This window comes from Vicugna pacos, unplaced genomic scaffold (assembly GCF_048564905.1).
Source record: "Vicugna pacos unplaced genomic scaffold, VicPac4 SAC-SAT, whole genome shotgun sequence".
Taxonomy (NCBI): Eukaryota; Metazoa; Chordata; class Mammalia; order Artiodactyla; family Camelidae; genus Vicugna; species Vicugna pacos.
Genome location: NW_027328721.1, coordinates 19,616,338 through 19,633,897, shown reverse-complemented (window position 1 = coordinate 19,633,897; position 17,560 = coordinate 19,616,338). Strand labels below are relative to the sequence as shown.

General features: G+C 41.3%; 1 long non-coding RNA gene across 2 annotated transcripts; it reads right to left on the bottom strand.

Annotated features, from left to right (window-relative positions):
* Window positions 1-2,251: 2,251 nt before the first annotated feature.
* Window positions 2,252-6,152, bottom strand: LOC140692162 (uncharacterized). Of its 2 annotated transcripts, none has more exons than XR_012067741.1 (3): window positions 5,882-6,152; window positions 2,879-3,068; window positions 2,252-2,492 (listed from the first exon to the last, which is right to left on the bottom strand). It is a non-coding gene; the product is annotated as an uncharacterized lncRNA (long non-coding RNA). The 2 variants fall into 2 exon arrangements; XR_012067742.1 differs by having other exon boundaries at window positions 2,252-2,484.
* Window positions 6,153-17,560: the final 11,408 nt, after the last annotated feature.

Genomic DNA, 17,560 nt, shown 5'->3' with positions numbered 1-17,560 from the left:
GTCTGCTAGCTTCTCCATTTGAGCATTGATTTAAGGTTAGCACTACTCTATAGGCCATTCCAGTGCAAGGGCTCTTTTGGACTGGAAATTAATCCAAAAGTCAATTTCCTTTAGCTTTTACTGTGTTAGTTAAGAGTACCTGATAAAGGGTCCTTCCATTCAGGCTGAAGATAGTTCTTTAAATCATGTCTGTTCCAGTGTGTATAATCTCCTGTTTGCAGGTCATGAGATATCGGATCTTCATCCAAGGATAAATTACTGACCCTCAGAAACAAACCTAGAGTGTTCTTTTAATAATTCAATTAAACTTTGCAGCAATGTAACATAACAGCAAGGAATGATCTGGGAAGTGAGTATTAGTAAATATAGACCTCAATTAACAAAACTAGAATTTAATATTCAATAAAACCTAATCGTTTTCTCTCTAAAGTTACCCTCAATTTTATCATATATAGCCAAATCAAGAAAAGTTTTTCCACAAATTAATTCTGATTATTTAATCATATAGGCTCTTTTAAATTGGCTGTGCCAGAACTTTTAATAAGGATTCTCTGGCTGGAATTTTAATAAGGTCTCCTACGGCCAGGAAGGTCATGTCAAGGGCTTGTCACAGATTTTGCCTTATAGATTTAAGTGAAGTATTTTCTCTTTAAGGTCCTCAAAATGCCTTGAGATTCCTATACCTGTTAGGAGGTAATCTTCCTAATTTATCTGATAGAGCCACTGGGAATTTAAAAGTTTCAAGTCTCTGGAGTGATCAGATAGAGGAAAAAGATAACTGTTCCAAGTCTGCTTACATAGGTACAATTTATCAAATTGCTGTGTCATAATTAATTAAGGAGAAGAGCTTATTTATATCTGGAAAACACAGATTAAAAAGCCAGTAATATTTTAGGCAAAACCAAAAATTATAATCATATTCATCAGTTTACTCAGCCCCATGTAACTAATCTTTTTGATGTTGTTAACAGCTTTATGAAATCAGAGTTTCCATCAGAATTTTAAAATTTCTTACCCAGTTTAGTTCACTATTATAGTTTGAAATTTATTAGAAACCAGTAAATCTCCTTGAAGAGAAAGCAATTTTGCAAAAGCATCAGAATAATACCATAACTGTCTATAAATGACAGAAGACTTAATAGCATGGTTAAACACCTATTTACACTGTAATTGATAAACAGACCTGGTCACAATAACCAGAATTATGATTAGTAACATTTCAGACATACCATATTTTTAGGGATTCCATATAATTTTTAGAATATCTATATTAATATTTTCTCATACAATATAAACTAGGAAGATTTATTATTCATTGGTCAATACTTTCCATGTTATTTAACATACCACATGAAACTTACTAGTTTAAAATCTCTCTTTGGGATGCTTCAAGGGCCCTCTGAAGCATCCCAGATTTAGCTGGAGGTCAAAAGAACTCTGATTAAAATTTGATATTTGGGAAGCTTTTTATAAAGTTTCGAAACACTTGGTCAGATAAACATATTGGTCACTTTGAAACATTACTTATTCATTAACAAAATATTTCAAAGATAAATACAGAACAGATCACTTAAGGGATAAAAGAAACTTTAAAATCTGTTACTAAAAGCAGATTAACATTTTAAGATAACTTTGTTCTCTCAACAGAGAGAAAGCGAACTAAATCTAGCCTTGTACCATCTTACTTTAAGGATTAATTTTCTGGACTAAATTCATTTTAAACTTAGCCAATCCAGACCATGTGTAAAACCTTTTCCTCAGGGTTCCTCTTTTGCAAGCCTTCCACAAATTTCCCTATCCATATTATTTTATTCCATATTTTCTTTTCCATTCAGAAGCAACTAGCTTTAGGACAATGTCACTTTTTTTTTATTAACAAAACATAATTCCATTTCTTATATCTTCTTTTAATGAAAGCATTCATCTTACTTTCCTAGAATACTGAGATATTTCCCTTAGTAGTAGAGAATATTTCAGGGTGGCACCACATATTTATTAATATTTATTTCTAAATATCTATTGTTTCTTTGCAAGAGGAAGTCAATATTCAGCAATAAATGTTTCAATGTCTTATTTTATCTGAAAATGAACTGGCTATTTAATAAACTTCCATCATTTAACTTAACTTAGCACCACTATAAAATTTCAAGTTACCAAATATCTGGGGAGATCATTTTGTCGCCAATAGGCGCAACTGGTGATCCAGGTTCTTGTCCCGTCCCAGAAAAAATTCAGAGACAAGACTTAGAGGTTAAAAAGGTAAAATGAGGATTTATTAAAGGATGGATAGTACACTCTCAGGGGAGAGCGGGCAGGCTCAGGTGAGCAGCTGCCCTGAATTTCTTTGGCAAGTTAGTTACATAGGGTGTCGTATTTCCTGATTATCATCCCAACTCCACCTTCCCAAAGGGAGGAGGGATTTTTGTCCTTATTCAGTCTGGATCGGAAGCCTCATGGCGTCGGTGCATGATGGGTACTTCTGATCTGCAAGGCTAATTTTATTGAAATGAGGGCATAATGAGTAAAAGGTTACATTCGGGCACTAGAAATTCCTGCCTTTTCTGACCTTTCTTTGTTGGCCTCCAAGCCAAAAGTTGTGGTCCCTTATCAACCCAAAGATTCCAGCTTTTCTTTCTCTGCCCAAGGATCCCTGCTGCTCACATGACATGTGGTTTCTGGCATTTGTCCTGTGCCCCTCCTTTCTGCCTAATTCCTGCCATTTGGTCTGTGTCCCCCTTTCTCTGCTCATATCTAGCTATCTGCCTGCTCTAACATTTTCCCCTCAAGGAGTCTGGACCCTTAAAATCTTTTAAGGGGAAAAGGGCTGATGGTCAGTCTTCTGTAACTGCTTCAAGCTGAATATGGACGTAATCCCTACCTGTGGGCCCAGATCTCCTTGCTATCTGTCAGAGATATGGGTTTCGTGATTGTTAGTAGTGGCAGGGATGGAGAGTGGGGAGTAGAAGGAGGCAGAGGCCTTGTCCAGTGGATGTTGATGGTCTTTATCTTCAGGTGGAATGGGTTGGAATCCTTGTTGCATCATCATTTGAAGATGAAGTTGTTGTATTCTAGAGGATAGAAATTTTACTTGGTGGTTAAAAATACAAGGACCAAAGAGAAAGATGAGAAATATGGTGGCTGTGGGGCCTAGAAATTGAAGAAGCCAGGTATACCCTGGAAACGATCCCTTAAGTGTCTCAGTCCATTCCTGTTTTCCTTGGTTGTACCTGTGGAGCCAGGAAGCCTGTTCATAAATTTCTTTAACATTTACTTCTACTTCCCCTGAGACATTAATGTATGTGCAGCATGTTTTATTTATGACTGCAGAAACCCCTCCTTTGCTTGCTAAGAGATAGTCTAGGGCTCAGCGATTGTCAAAGACTACCCCTGCCAGAGAATCAAGGGACTTTTGTAAGAGTGTTAGAGTGTCTCCGGTTTTCTTTAGTGCATTATCCAGGAAGGAGGTTAGGTCCCTCAAGGTTGTTTCATGGTAGGCAAATCCTCCCCAAGGGGCAGCATCACCTACCGTCCCTATAATTTCCGCTAGTACCAGACCAAAGGCCCTTTTTTGTCTCACATGGGTCACATTGAGGACAGTTATTTGGGCTGGAGCCAGGGTTCCCAAGCTGCAGTCCCCATAGTGAAGTGTATTGTCTAGATGTGAGAGAGCAATGGCTTTGGTCACTGTGAGGTAGTTATCTGAGGTTCCACATAGCCATAATAATCCAGGTGGTGCTGGTCAAACTGTGAGATTGGTTTGGTTATATAGCTGGAGAAAAGTTTCGGGAGGTGGGAGACAGTTATGGAGGGGTCCATCTGTATTTTGAATTTTGTTTTTGGTTTGGAGTATCCAGGAGGGGGTTCATAGACAGGGAGTCTCATAGTAAGGGGATAGCTGATATAACTAGAGCAAGAAATTTTGTTGGCATTAGTTTGTGAATTGTAATAGCATAAATGTGTGTGGTTAGGAGTGCAGGATGATGTGTAAAGAGGCTGGCCCACTATATCACTCCAATTTATAGGCTTAAAGATATTTAGGGGTAGGCTTATGTTTTGTTAGAGAGAGCCTCACGGGCTGAAAAGGGGTCTATGTTTCCTCTGTGAGTATCATTGTAACAAGGGGTACATCCTAGAACTTGATTACAGATAAGGGAGGTTTTGGTGATATTTATAGCCTTTGAGTAGGGAGGTGTGATGTGGTAACACAGAGGAGGGGGCCTCTCCCATGTAACGATTAAAGAGAAATCTTGTCTAGAGTAATCAAAAGTAGACTGATTAAAAGCAGAGAATACAGTGTGGTTGTTGACTGGGTAGTCCTTGAGAATAGTGCTTATGTCTCCTGGGGTGATGGGTTGTGTATGGCAAATCCAGCAGAGATTTTCTCCCTTAGCGATAATCCGAGAGTTATTGACTATTGTGTTATCTTTCCATGTTAACTCTTGAGACCAAAGAGATTGGATAAATGAGACAAGAACAAGTAAGGGTAGAGTTAGGGTTCCTAGCACTTGGGGGGTGAGGGGGGAAGAGAAAAAGAAAAAAAGGCAGAGAAAAAAAGAAACTGTGGGGTGTCTTTTAGAATTGGAGCGGGTTTTACTAAACCCAGTACTGACAGAGCATTTTTTTTCAAGTGTGGGTGTGGTGTTAAAGCGGCACTCATAAGATTGTGAGAGCTAGCAGGAGAAAGAGGACAATAAGTATGCAAATCCACCAAAGCATATTTGTCAGTGTGGGCGGATGAGGGTAACAGCAGGCACAAGGGGAGATAATGGTACTTAGCCTGGAATCTGTGTCCTGTGAAGACTCATGGGGAGGGGTAGGTTTAATTCTAGAAAGATGTACCGAATTAGTGGTCCCCTGTAACTTTACTGCAGTAGGAGTGCTGAGAAGGACCTGTATAGTGTTTTGGTCTGAAGCTTCCTTTGAGGGGCTGCAGATAAGGAGGTCATCTATGTATTGTAATAATGCCCCGTCTCTAATTTGAGTTCCCTTAGTTCCTTTGCTAAGGCATTGCCAAACAGGTGTGGGCTATCCTGGAATCCCTGAGGAAGGACAGTCCAGGTATATTGTAGCGTTTCATTAGTGTTTGGATCAGTCCACTCAAAAGCAAAAAGGTATTGGGAATCAGGGTGAATGGGTATGCAAAAGAAGGCATCTTTAAGATCTAGGACTGTAAACCAGGCGGTGTCCTCAGGGATCTGAGTGAGGATTGTGTATGGGTAGGGAACAATAGGATGGAGAGGAATTACAGCTTCATTTATGATTCGAAGTTCTTGGACCATTCTGTATTCCCCATTTGGTTTGAGGACAGGTAGGATTGGAGTATTACAGGGGATTGGCATGCCACCAAAAGCCCATATTTAATGAATTTTGGGATTAGGGGTTGGAGGCCTCGTCGAGGCTCTGGTTTTATATGATATTGGCACTGGAAGTGAAGTTACTAGTTTCCTTTGAAGTTATTTTTACAGGAGTGACAAACTTTGCCTTTCCTGGGATTCTCTGATCCCAGACCTGTGGATCTACAAGTTTTTTTTTTTTTTATTTCTGGGGGAATATTTTTGGCTGGACTGTTTGTATCTTTTATAATATATATTCCAGACAAAAATAAGCCCTGTTTTTGGTTTTCAGGGAGCATAAGAGTTACCTCCAAGGCCGAGAGAAAAATCTTTTCCGAATAATGGGCTGGGGCATTTAGGCATGACAAGAAATTTATGAGTTATAAGGGTATTTCCCCAGGCGCAAGTTAGAGGGGTGGTGAAATGTTTTAGCTTTGCCCTTCCTTCTACCCCAACAATAGAGCAGGTTTCAGGGGAAAGTGGCCCAGCGTGAGAAGTCAGGACAGATTTAGTGGCTCCTGTTTCCACTAGAAATTGGACAAGCTTACCTGCCACGTCAATGGTCACCAGTTGTTCCTCTTGAGTGATGATGACTGTCTTCTCAGGAGCATTGGGAGGTCCCGGGTCCCATCAATCAACCACTGCCTTGACTGGTGTGGGGGAATTTCCTCCCTCCCTTCGGAGCTGAGGGCATTCCCTCTTCCAGTGGCCCATCTTTTTACAGAGTGGGCATGGCATCTTGGGTGGAGGCTGAGACCGGCTTCCTGGGCATTCCTTGCTCCAGTGTTCAGGGCTCCCACAGCCAAAACAGACTCCTCTTTCTGGTGGGGGTCTTCTGGGAGTACTTTTGGGGTGGCCAGGAGGTGGGTTAGGTTTTATCATGACAGCTGTCAGAAGCTTGGCTTGCCGTCGCTCCCGTCTTACGTCACGCTGGTCCTAACTTTCCTCCTCAGCCAGGTCTCTATAATTAAAGACACTGCAGGCCGTGCCAATAAGATGGTTAAGAGGGGTTTGGGGCCCCATGGCAAGCTTTTGAAGCTTTCTACGTATATCAGGGGCTGATTGGCTAATAAAGTGGGTTGCAAATACAGTATGTCCCTCAAAAGTGTTTGGGTCTACATTAGTATACTTTTTGAGGGTATCTACCAACCGAGCCTGAAATAGGGCTGGATTTTCATCTCGGCCCTGGGTGATCTCTTTAACCTTATCATAGTTAACAGGTTTAATTATGCACCATTTCATTCCCTCAATATGGCAAAGGAACATGCGGTCCCTTCTAGTGATGCCAGGCTGGCCTGGATGATAATCCCAATTGGGATCAATTAGAGGCACTGCTGTCAAGCCCACAGGGTATTGCTGAGGCTGGGTAATGTGTAATCCATCAGCATATGTTTGAGCCTATGCCCAGATACGGGTCTTTTCCTCAGTGGTGCAGCAGTGGGAAAGGACAATATTTAGGTCTTTCCATGTAAGATCAAAGCAGAGAGTCAGTGTCTGGAATCTTCAGTGAACCGACTGGGGTCTTCTGAGAATCGGCCCAACAGTGTGCGACACTGGTTGAGGTTAAAGAAAATGGAGTGTGGACTCTGGTAATTCCCTGAGGCCCACCTGCTACTTCCTGGAGGGGGCAAAGAAAGTTTGGCTGCACTTTCGGTACGGAAGGGTAAAGAGGCTTATAGCGTGGGGGAGGGGTTGAAGATGGTGAAAGAGCATCTGGGCTTGGGTCTTCTGTCTGGGGCGTGTGTTCCTCCAGAGTTGCTATTATAGGGGCTTCTGTGTAGCTTGAATGGGTCCCAGCCGACAAGGTTCCCTTACATAGGACTTGCAAAGCTCTGGGTTTTCTCTTAAGGCCATAAAGGCCTGAACATAAGGAACTTCTGTCCATTTTCCCTGTCTTTTACAAAAAAGTCTAACTGTAGGATAGTATTATAGTTGAGGCTTCCATTTTCTGGCCAGGCCTCATTGTCCCTGAGTTTATATTGGGGTCAGGCTGTGTTACAAAAGAAAATGAATTTTTTCTGTTTTAAAGAATCTAGAGAAAATTGGTTCCAGTGACTCAGAACGCACCCAAGAGGTGAGTCCTTGGGGATGGAGGAAGTGTTTCCCATGGATCCTTCAGGGAGAGAATGCTCCTGTAACAGAGAAGGAACATTAACGTTAGGAGGTTCCCTGGGGACTTCGTAAGACAGGACTGGTTCCAGGCGTCCCTGTCCACCTAGTCCTGCCGAACCTGGCCGATGTAGGGGTAGCGACCCCCCACATGGCAAACTGCCTTGATGGTCTCAGTGTCCTGGGAGCTCACCTTGTCCCATCCTGGGTCTGCAGAACCCGAGATGGCGACCTTCCTGAAGGCCCAGTGGGATAACCTCTTTCTTTTGTGGGTGATGCCCCAGATCTTAGCGTTCCATCCCCCTTCTCCCTCCCACATGCACTCCATCCAGCGGGCTGCGCACGGGGAAAGGTGTATGGTGACGCGAGGTGGAGGCATCATGCCTGTACTGAGGGGGAACTGAGGGCCTGGGTGGAAAACGCCAAGTGCAGTATCAGCGGGGCGCAGCCAAGAGCATGGCCCTATTGCCCAGATCCTGTCCCACCTTAAGAGAGGCGGGGTTGGAGTAGGTGTAGACCCCGTATACATAGTGTACCATGAGGGCGTCTTTTAGACGCCAGGACCTTGTGCCGTGGTAGGAAGCAAATGATAGCCTGAACCCTATCGCGCGGTGAGGGATTGTCCCCCCACCATCATCAGGGACATGGTCCCCCAGTAAGCACCTGTGGCTGGAGGGAGCTCCCATAGGGACTGCAGCCTCAGCCGCTGTCTATGCTCTCTTGTAGTTTATTTAAAGCTGTATTTATTTTTGAAACCCAGAGGGCAAATATCCTATAAGTTGTTTGGGTCCTTAGCTTCCTGTGAAAGTTGTTGGGAACTTTCCCTAACAAGCCCTGTGCATATGTAACAATGAGAAATAGAAAACAAACCTGGCAGCAAGGTTTGGGAAGTGCTCGGTAAATTCCTCCTTCCCCCCTTCCATTTGCAGAGAAAGACCAGAAAGTAGCGAGGTGGAGGCAGGGAGAGGAGACAAGGATAGCCTCGGGGAGGGGGTAGTATTAAGCTCTTAACTGTGTGCCTATAGAATGCAGCATAGAAAATTGTTTTGCGGTAGGCAAAGAACTGAACTATCAGAACAGAACTATCGTCTCTTTCGTCCATGATCCCCTCACTGGTTTTAGTGGCGAGCGCCCTAGAAGTGACAGATGATAAGAGAGTAATTGAGTCTCTCAAGCGCAAGGGAGGCGAGAGGCCTTGGCTTACCAGATCTGCAATCTCCTGGCTGCAGCTTGCCAAACATGTCGCCGATAGGTGCAACTGGTGTACCAGATTCTTGTCCCGTCCCAGAAAACATTCAGACAAGACTTAGAGGTTAAAAAGTTAAAGTGAGGATTTATTAAAGGATGGATAGTACACTCTCAGGGGAGAGCGGGCAGGCTCAGGTGAGCAGCTGCCCTTAGTTTCTTTGGCAAGTTAGTTACATAGGGTGTAAAAATGAATGGGCGGAATATTCATTGGGGAGGGAAGGGTTTGGGTCGTATTCCCTGATTATCATCCCAACTCCACCTTCCCAAAGGGAGGAGGGATTTTTGTCCTTATTCAGTCTGGATGGGAAGCCTCATGGCGTCGGTGCATGATGGGTACTTCTGATCTGCAAGGCTAATTTTATTGAAATGAGGGCATAATGAGTAAAAGGTTACATTCGGGCACTGGAAATTCCTGCCTTTTCTGACCTTTCTTTGTTGGTCTCCAAGCCAAAAGTTGTGGTCCCTTATCAACCCAAAGATTCCAGCTTTTCTTTCTCTGCCCAAGGATCCCTGCTGCTCACATGACGTGTGGTTTCCTGCATTTGTCCTGTGCCCCTCTTTTCTGCCTAATTCCTGCCATTTGGTCTGTGTCCCCCTTTCTCTGCTCATATCTAGCTATCTGCCTGCTCTAACAATTTGAGTAGATATTTCTGAAATAATCATTCCTAAAGAGTTTACCGAAAAGCTCTTTCTCATCTGTATTTAAGTTACTTACAAGAATATTATACCGAGTTGTTTTTCTTGCTAACAAATTTTAACAAATATGACAAGATCTTATGTATTTCTATTAAACCTAAGTACAGTAGAGGTTTTATTCTTAACATTAATGAATCTCGAGACATGTCTATATTTATCAAACCAATTTGCTTAAGCTAACTTCAATGACCAGGTATTAATTCAGTACTGAATATTTTTTAGATCACATAAACCCAATTTTCATTCTGGCCAGTTTCTTTTATATTCCTGAGTATTTATATAAGCATTTAATTTCCTTTAAGCCAATTGGATAGAGCTCTTTAATGAATTAATTTTGGCCATGCCACATATATACAGCACACATATAGGTACGTACAATCACAAACACAGAGACCTCATAATTCCCATTTTAAATCTTTAGCCATAAATTAGGTACAACGATGTAAGACTCAGAAGAGGTTGGATAGAAATTGAATTTTTGGCAGGTGGAACAAATCAAAGCTGCCTGACTAGATAGCTAAACATTTTTACTGACTTCTATAGAAGACATTTAAGATTTCTTTTTGTTTCCAAATTACTTGCTCCCTTTCTCAAAATTTGCATTCCACAGGTCGTAACAGCAGTTGAGTCATTGGTACTGGGACAGAAGTTTCTGCCATTATCCACTAGAAAGTCCGCTAGTTGAGACCCCACTGTCAGCTGTACCCAAGGCTCTTGGGTGGCAATTGTTACAGGGGACCTTTAACATAGCTAAGAGCCCCGGGCCCCGTCAGTCCTTAACTTCCTCGTCTATGATACCTTGGGCGACCATGACATTGGAAGTTGCTTGTTCTTGCTGTTTTCTTTCTTCCCTCACTTGTCTGGTAACCTTTCTCTGTTCATTTTTATATTCCTTCTCTGCTTGTATTTGAACCAGCAATCTAGTACCTGGCTTCCTTCCTTCCTCATTATAGACTTTCATAAAGACTTGTATATATGGTACTTCTTCCCATTTACCTTTTCTCTGGCAAAACAGTTCTAACTGGAGAATGATATAGTAATTTAATAACCCATTTTCAGACCAGTGTTCCCCAGAACCTAAGACATACATTACTCAAGCAGTATTACAGTAAAATACCATCTTTTTCTTAGTCATAGGTGGCTAACTATAATTAGACCATCCATTCAAAACCTTGCCCAATGGGCTATTGGGTGGAACAGACGGCGCGGCCCCATAGCAACTTACAGTCGCTGCAGAAGCTGCAGCAGTAGTGACGGCGGCAGAGATGATGAATGTTATGGGCCATCCAATAAAGCATTTAGGTCTCCATTTAGAGATAGTTTGTGCTAGTTTATTAAAGCCGCTAGCCCCTTCCCAGGGACGTGTGAGACTGACTGGAAACAGACCTATGGCTGTCCCTTCAGGACAATCACATGTGAGAGACCTAAATATGTAATATTCGTTGTGCTAATATGGAGGTATACCAGACAGACGTATGAACTTGAAGTAAATAAAATCTCTTTTGAAGAGTAATATTGATTTTTTGGTAAGACATAGTAAAAATACAAGGATGTGGAGTACAAGAAAGAATGTGATCAGAAACATGAGAAGTAAGGTTAACTTTAAATAGGCCATCTTTTAGTGTGTAATTCCCATGAGATATGTTATGAGGCACAAAGTGCAGAGCCACATGGCGTAGATTACTGTGCTGGGGCTGTGTCTGTGAGCACTGGGAATGCTTAGAATAGGGCCAGAAAAGCCTCATAACTCCAGGAGATGCTAGAATTACTGGTTTCATTAAAAGACAGTGGACAAATGTTCAGATGATAAATAACTTTGTGGCCCCAAACAAAAAGGGAGAAATTAGCAAAAAGAGTTTTCATGGTAGCTTAATGAGAGGGACATGGGTTCCAGAAACAGTTTTGACTTTCTGGGGTCCATGCTTCTGTCATATGACAGCATTCCAACCGTGGAGGGCAATTTTGATCAGGGAGACTTCCAGCATCAATGGTTGCAGTAAATATGAAAGTCAAATTCATCTTATGAAATCCGTCTTTAGGAGTGCAATGTAAGTAAGCATGAGGCTTGATATAAGACAATCAGGTGTGGTTATGTTAGCAAAACAGGCTGGTGGAAAGGGGAGACAAAGGAGATGGATTCATTTAAGTTGAGCCAGTCTCATTGATCTAGTAGAGGTCCTTGAGTTGGGAGCCAGGTTCTTCCAGTCCACGGGGTGTCACCACTGCTGAGAGGAGGATTGGCACCCAACCAGGAGATAGGTCCTAAAAGAGGGGGATCTACAATATGAGCCCAGTATAGGAGCGCTTCTGTGACAGAGAGGCAGAGAAGCAAAAGCAGGAGAGGTATTACCTTAGCTGAGTTTTGAGAAACAACAACCAGTCTTGATAAAAACCTGTTTTCTGGATTGGAGGGACTCCAACACATTGCATAAATTCATTGGTCTGTTGACTGAGTTTCTTAAATTGTCCCAAGGTCACACCTGGTGCCTTAAGGATGTTTGGGCAGGTCTCTGGTTGGGGGTCTAATAGGGAGAGGCTGGCCATCTGAGGGACAGGATTGTCCTCCTGAAGGTTGGGGTCATAAGGTATGTTCTTCCAGTCTGCGGTGAAGTTTGACATGAGGGAGGTAGACAAACTGGTCCTGGGGGTAAAAGAACACAAGCATATCCTCGCCCCCAGGTGACTAATTTAAAGGGCCCTTCCCATGAATCATTTTCCTGTGTAATATTTTTTCTAGAATTTCTGCTCTAACAGAGCTGTTTTAGTAAAATGGTGAGCTGCTGCTGTGAGACCTTGAGCAACACAGTTTAAAAAATTTAGTTTATACAGCTCTGTGTAACCTATCTGTGAAGATCATACTGCGTGTATCCTCCCCCCACCTTTTTGTTTTTAAATCATAGAGTTTAATGTGGAATGTGTACCTTCTATAATGGCTTGTCCAGAGGGATTAAGAGGAATTCCTGTAACTTGTTGTAATTCGCAGTTTTGACAAGGGTTTAAATTTAGCAGAGGTATAGCTGCGTCCATTGCCAGTTTTTATTTGTTATGGCTTGCCCAGGTGTGCAAAGGCATGAAGAAGGTGACTAATAACGTGTTTTGTTTTTTCACCAATGTGTGTGGAAGCAGAGATAGATTTAGAAAAGGCATTGATGGAAACGTGGACATACTTTTAGGGACCAAATGAAGGATAGTGAGTCATGTCTGTTTCCCATATTTGATTGGGCTCTAAGCCCCAAGGATTGGCACCCCAAGATTTCTGTCCTCCAGCCAATAACTGTCGAACAGGACAAGCTGAAATAATGTTTTGCTTGACGGTTTGTTGGGTGAAACTGTTTAACCAGAGACTTACAGTTTTGATGAAAGAATTTATGCGATTGTTGTGCTGTTTTGAAAGCCAAGCTGCAACCAACAAAGTGATCTGCCATAGCATTGCTGGCTGTCAAGGGTAGATTGGTATGGGACCCTACGTGTATGTCAAAAAGGGGATGTTTACATTTATCTATTAGAGATTGCAAAGTAAGAAACAGCGAAAAGAGAGAGGAGTCTGTTAATTTCTTAATTGATGACTGTTTTATATTTTGTATAAATAAACCATGTATTGTGAAACATCAAATTAACAGGGTGTTGCAATGCCATAATGGCAGCTTTAAGTTCTGCTCTTTGTGTTGAGGTTGCCCTGCAGAAAACAATCTATGCCCTTGCTTGTCCAGGAAATGCAGACTTAGTTGTTTTTCCAGAGCCATCAATAAAGACAATGACAGCTTTGTGAATAGGAGTGGTCACAATCTTGTGAGGCAAAATGACATTGATAAGGGCTAGCTGTTGCAACAACTTCTCAGAGGGTAGAGAATAAACAAATTGCCCCGTAAAGTCAGCTATGGCAGATTAGAAATCAAGAGACTAATTGTTGGAAACCTTAAGGATATTTTTGGGTAAATCATGTCTGGATCATAGCCAGTCAATTGCTGACAGCGATATCGGCCCATATATAACAAATTTATAAGCTGTTGTGCATAGGAGAGAAGTTTTTTGTTTGTTTGTATTAAGAAATGAGAAAGTAGTATCTCTTTTATACATTGAATTTTGCTAATAAGCTGTCTCAATAATCCTGTAAGGTTCCAAAAGGTGGGGAATAAGAACAAATCAATTGGGTGGTCCAATTGTCTCCTACCTAATTGTCTGTTTTGGATGCCCTTTTAATGAGTGCTATTTCCTCTTTAGCTTCTGGAGTTCATTTTCAGGGGGGCTCTAAGGGTGAATCTCCCTTAAGGTTGTTGAATAAACTAGAAAGTTGTCCCACAGTGATGCCTAAAATGGGTCAAATATAATTTATATCTCCCCCAAATTTCTGAAAATCATTTAAAGTAGGAAGGCGAGTAGTATCTAGATTCCTGATTGAGATGGATTAGTTCATCTAAAAAAGATGTAACCTTGATAATCCCAAGGTCTTTGAAGCTGAAGTTTTTCATGTGCTATTTGGAGTGCGTATTTGGAAAGGGGATCCATCATAAATCGATAGTTAGTTAGAAGCTGGGATTGTGTAGGGGCTGCAGGTAAAACATCATCCACATAATGATAAACCAGGCAGGAGGGAAAAGCAGAGCGCTCAGGCAGCAGGGCCTGGTGAACACAGAGCTGGCAAGTAGCGGGGCTGTTAGTCATTCCCTGAGGCAGAACTCGCCACTGACAGTGAGACAAAGGGGACTGATTGTCAGGTGAAGGTAAAGAGAAAGCAAAACGCTCTCGGTCTGATTTTACCAACTTACTAGTGAAAGAGCAATCTTTAAGATCAACAACCACGACAGGCCAATCTGCAGGAGTAATAGCAGGGCTGGGGGGCCTGGCTGCCGGGCTCCCAGGGGTGGGATTATAGCACTTACAGCCCTGAGGTCATGCAACCCGCTTGCCTGGCCTTTTTGGGATAGTAAAGATAGAAGTGTTCCAGGGACGAGCAGGTGGCTCAGTGTGTCCAGCCCCTGCTGGACTAAATGCTTAGCTTGATTAAGTTTCCCCCCTTTAAAGGGCTACTGTTTGACCCAAAAAGGAGTGGAAGATTTCCAGACTAATGGACGGGGAGGTATGTTAACAGTGGCTTGGTCCCAAAAGTTTGAATTGTGACTTTCCACTGTTGTAACAGGTCTCCGCCCCACAGAGAGACTGGAATAGGGAGAATAAATGGCTGAATACGCCCAGCTTGTCCTTCTGGGCCAATACATTTTAGAGTTTTTTTTACTTTGCATCAGTGTGTGAGTGCATCCTTCTCCTGTCACAGCCATATGACTAGTCACTTGTACCCATTGTTCAGGCCACTGATGTAGGGCTATTACAGAAATATCTGCTCCTGTGTCTACAAGGCCATGCAATAATTTTTTTTTATGGAAACAGTCAATAAGGGTTTTTGTGAATTTATAATTTGTGTCCAGTAAAGGGCAGCCTTGTGTCACCTTAAAGAAGTTTTGTCAGCATCATCCTTGGAATAACTTTCTGAGTTAGTGCTATTTGGATTCCAGATGGAATCATGTATAATCCTGAGGCCTTTAGCAAGACATACATTTATCCATTATGATCACAATTGAGAATTTGTGGGAATACATTTCCCTTCCTCGTGGAATTAAATTTTCCTATGCTGACTGAAATAAATGTGCAGCCTAAACATTGAGTTACGTTTTATTTGGTGGGAGGACTGGAGCCCAGATGACAGCCTCTCACTCTGAGGGGCTGTTCTGAAGAGGTAGGGGATGAGCTAGAATACATAGGAGGTTTACAACAAAGATCAGTTATTTGGAACAATAAAAGATTACTTTTTATCTAAAGAGAATCAGGAATCTCAAGTTAAAGAATTTAGTGCTTTTCTATGTACGGGAGGAAGCAAATATTTGGGTTCATTGAATTCATTCCTTTGACAAGCATCTAGCTATGTAGGGCCAGTATCCTGTCCTTTATTATTCTGAGTCCCCTCAGAGTACCCCATTGTGAGTGGCTGCAGAGGCTGGGCTGCAGGCTTTTCTTCAGTGGAGGGTGGCGGCAGCCACTGATGACTTGTTGGCTTCAGCATTCTTTGTTTACTGATATGGTTTGCAGTATTTTCATTCACAGTGCTCAACCTGGGTCCTAAATTCAACCAATATTTTGGGAGACATTTCATGACCAATTTTGTCCCATGGTGTTAGGAAGGCTTATTCCTAGGTCATGTGGAAGATAGTGTTGACATGTAACTCAGGTGTTAATTTTTGGATCTGGCCCTGTTTATACTCAAAAATTCTCTGTATCATCTGACTTACTAGTCTATTATGGTCCAGAAAATTGTTACCCCTCATTGTAAGAGCAATTATCAAAGAAATTGATAAACATACCTAGAATTACACTATTAAAATTATTCTATGCAGAGTTATAAATTTTATCTATTCAAGATGTTTAGCCATCATCAGTCTTGTTGGAGGCCTAGTTAACATTTGGTAATGCAGAAACAATTTTGTAAAACAGACAAAATACAAATAATGTATTTAGCAGTGTTACTAAAGTCATAAGTAAGAATTTAATTGAAAAACTTCCATTAGATGCAGCTCAGTATATCCTCAGGTCATCTGACTTAGTCTGTTTTGTGCCAATCCTTATCTTTAGGGAAGATGTTATACAGGCACTGTTCATAAGTCTCTCAGCCAAATTCCATAGTGTTATTAGGTTGATTATCTTTAGTACAGTTTAATTTTTCCAACATAAGAGAGCCTTTAAACTTAAATGTCCATATCCTGGTGTTAACTATATAAGTTCTTTTCATAATTGAAGAAGGTTATATTCTTTGGTGGAAATCTTGCTTGTTGTCTTGATTGAGCTTGAGTGATCTTATAAGAAATTTCATATTTATGGTCAGGCTCAGAGCAGGTATTATTGTTTGCCCAGGTGAGGTCTCCCAAATTGTAATGTCAATAGTGGCCTAAATAGAATTACAATTTCTCTTTTAAAATAAACTTCTGAGGGCTATCTAGTTAGAACCTTGGAGTAGGGAAACCCACCAAGATAACACAGAAGTACAAGATATAGTTAATTGACCATAAACCTAACAATTGGATTAGTTCATAATCAAAGGTAAGAGCAATTATCAAAGTAATTGATAAACAGGCCTGGTCCAGGTTCTCGGATCAGGTGTCTACCTCAGATGTCTCTTCTTCTCATCCTGGCCTGGTAGCTTCTTTTCCATTTGAGCATTGATTTAAGGTGAGCACTAATCTATAGGCCAGTCCAATGCAAGGGATATTTCTGATTGAAAATTTATCCAAAAGTCAATTTCCTTTAGCTTCAACTGTGCATGGTCTAGTTAAGAGTACCTGATAAACTGTCCTTCCATTCAGGTTGGAGACAGTTCTATAAGTTATGTCTGTTCCTGTATGTGTAATCCCCTGGTTGCAGGTCATGTGACATCGGATATTCAGCGAAGGATAGATTACTGAGCTTCAGAAACAAACTTAGAGTGCCCTTTTAATAATTCAATTAAACATTGCAGCATTGTAACATAACAACAAAGAATGATCTGGGAAGTGAGCCTTAGTAAAATATAGACCTCAGTCAACAAAACTAGAATTTAATACTCACTAAAATATAGTCTTTTTCTCTCTAAAGTTACCCTCATTTTGTAAAATATAGCCAAATCAAGATTAATTTGTTTATAAGTTAAGTCTGATTATTTGATCATGTAGGCTCTTTTAAATTGGCTGTGTTGGAAATTTTAATAAGGACTTTCAGGTTAGAATTTTAATAAGGTTTTCTAAGGCCAGGAAAGCCACATCAAGGGCTTGTCATATATTTTTGCCTTACAGATTTAAGTGAATTCTCTTCTCTTTAAGGTCCTCAAAATGCCTTGAGGTTCCTTTACCTGTTAGGAGGTGATTTTCTTGATTTATCTTATAGAGCCACTGGGGATCTAAGAGTTTCTAGTCTCTGGAGGGATCAGATAGAGGGAAAAGATAACTGTTCCAAGTCTGCTTACATAGGTATAATTTACCAAATTGCTGAGTCATAATTAGCTTAAGGAGAAAGTTTGTTTATATCTGGGGAACACAGATTAAAAGCCAGTAATATTTCAGACAAAACCAAAAATTATAACCATATTCATCAATTTACTTAGTCCCATGTAACTAATCATTTTTTATTAACATTTTTATGAAATCAGAGTTTTC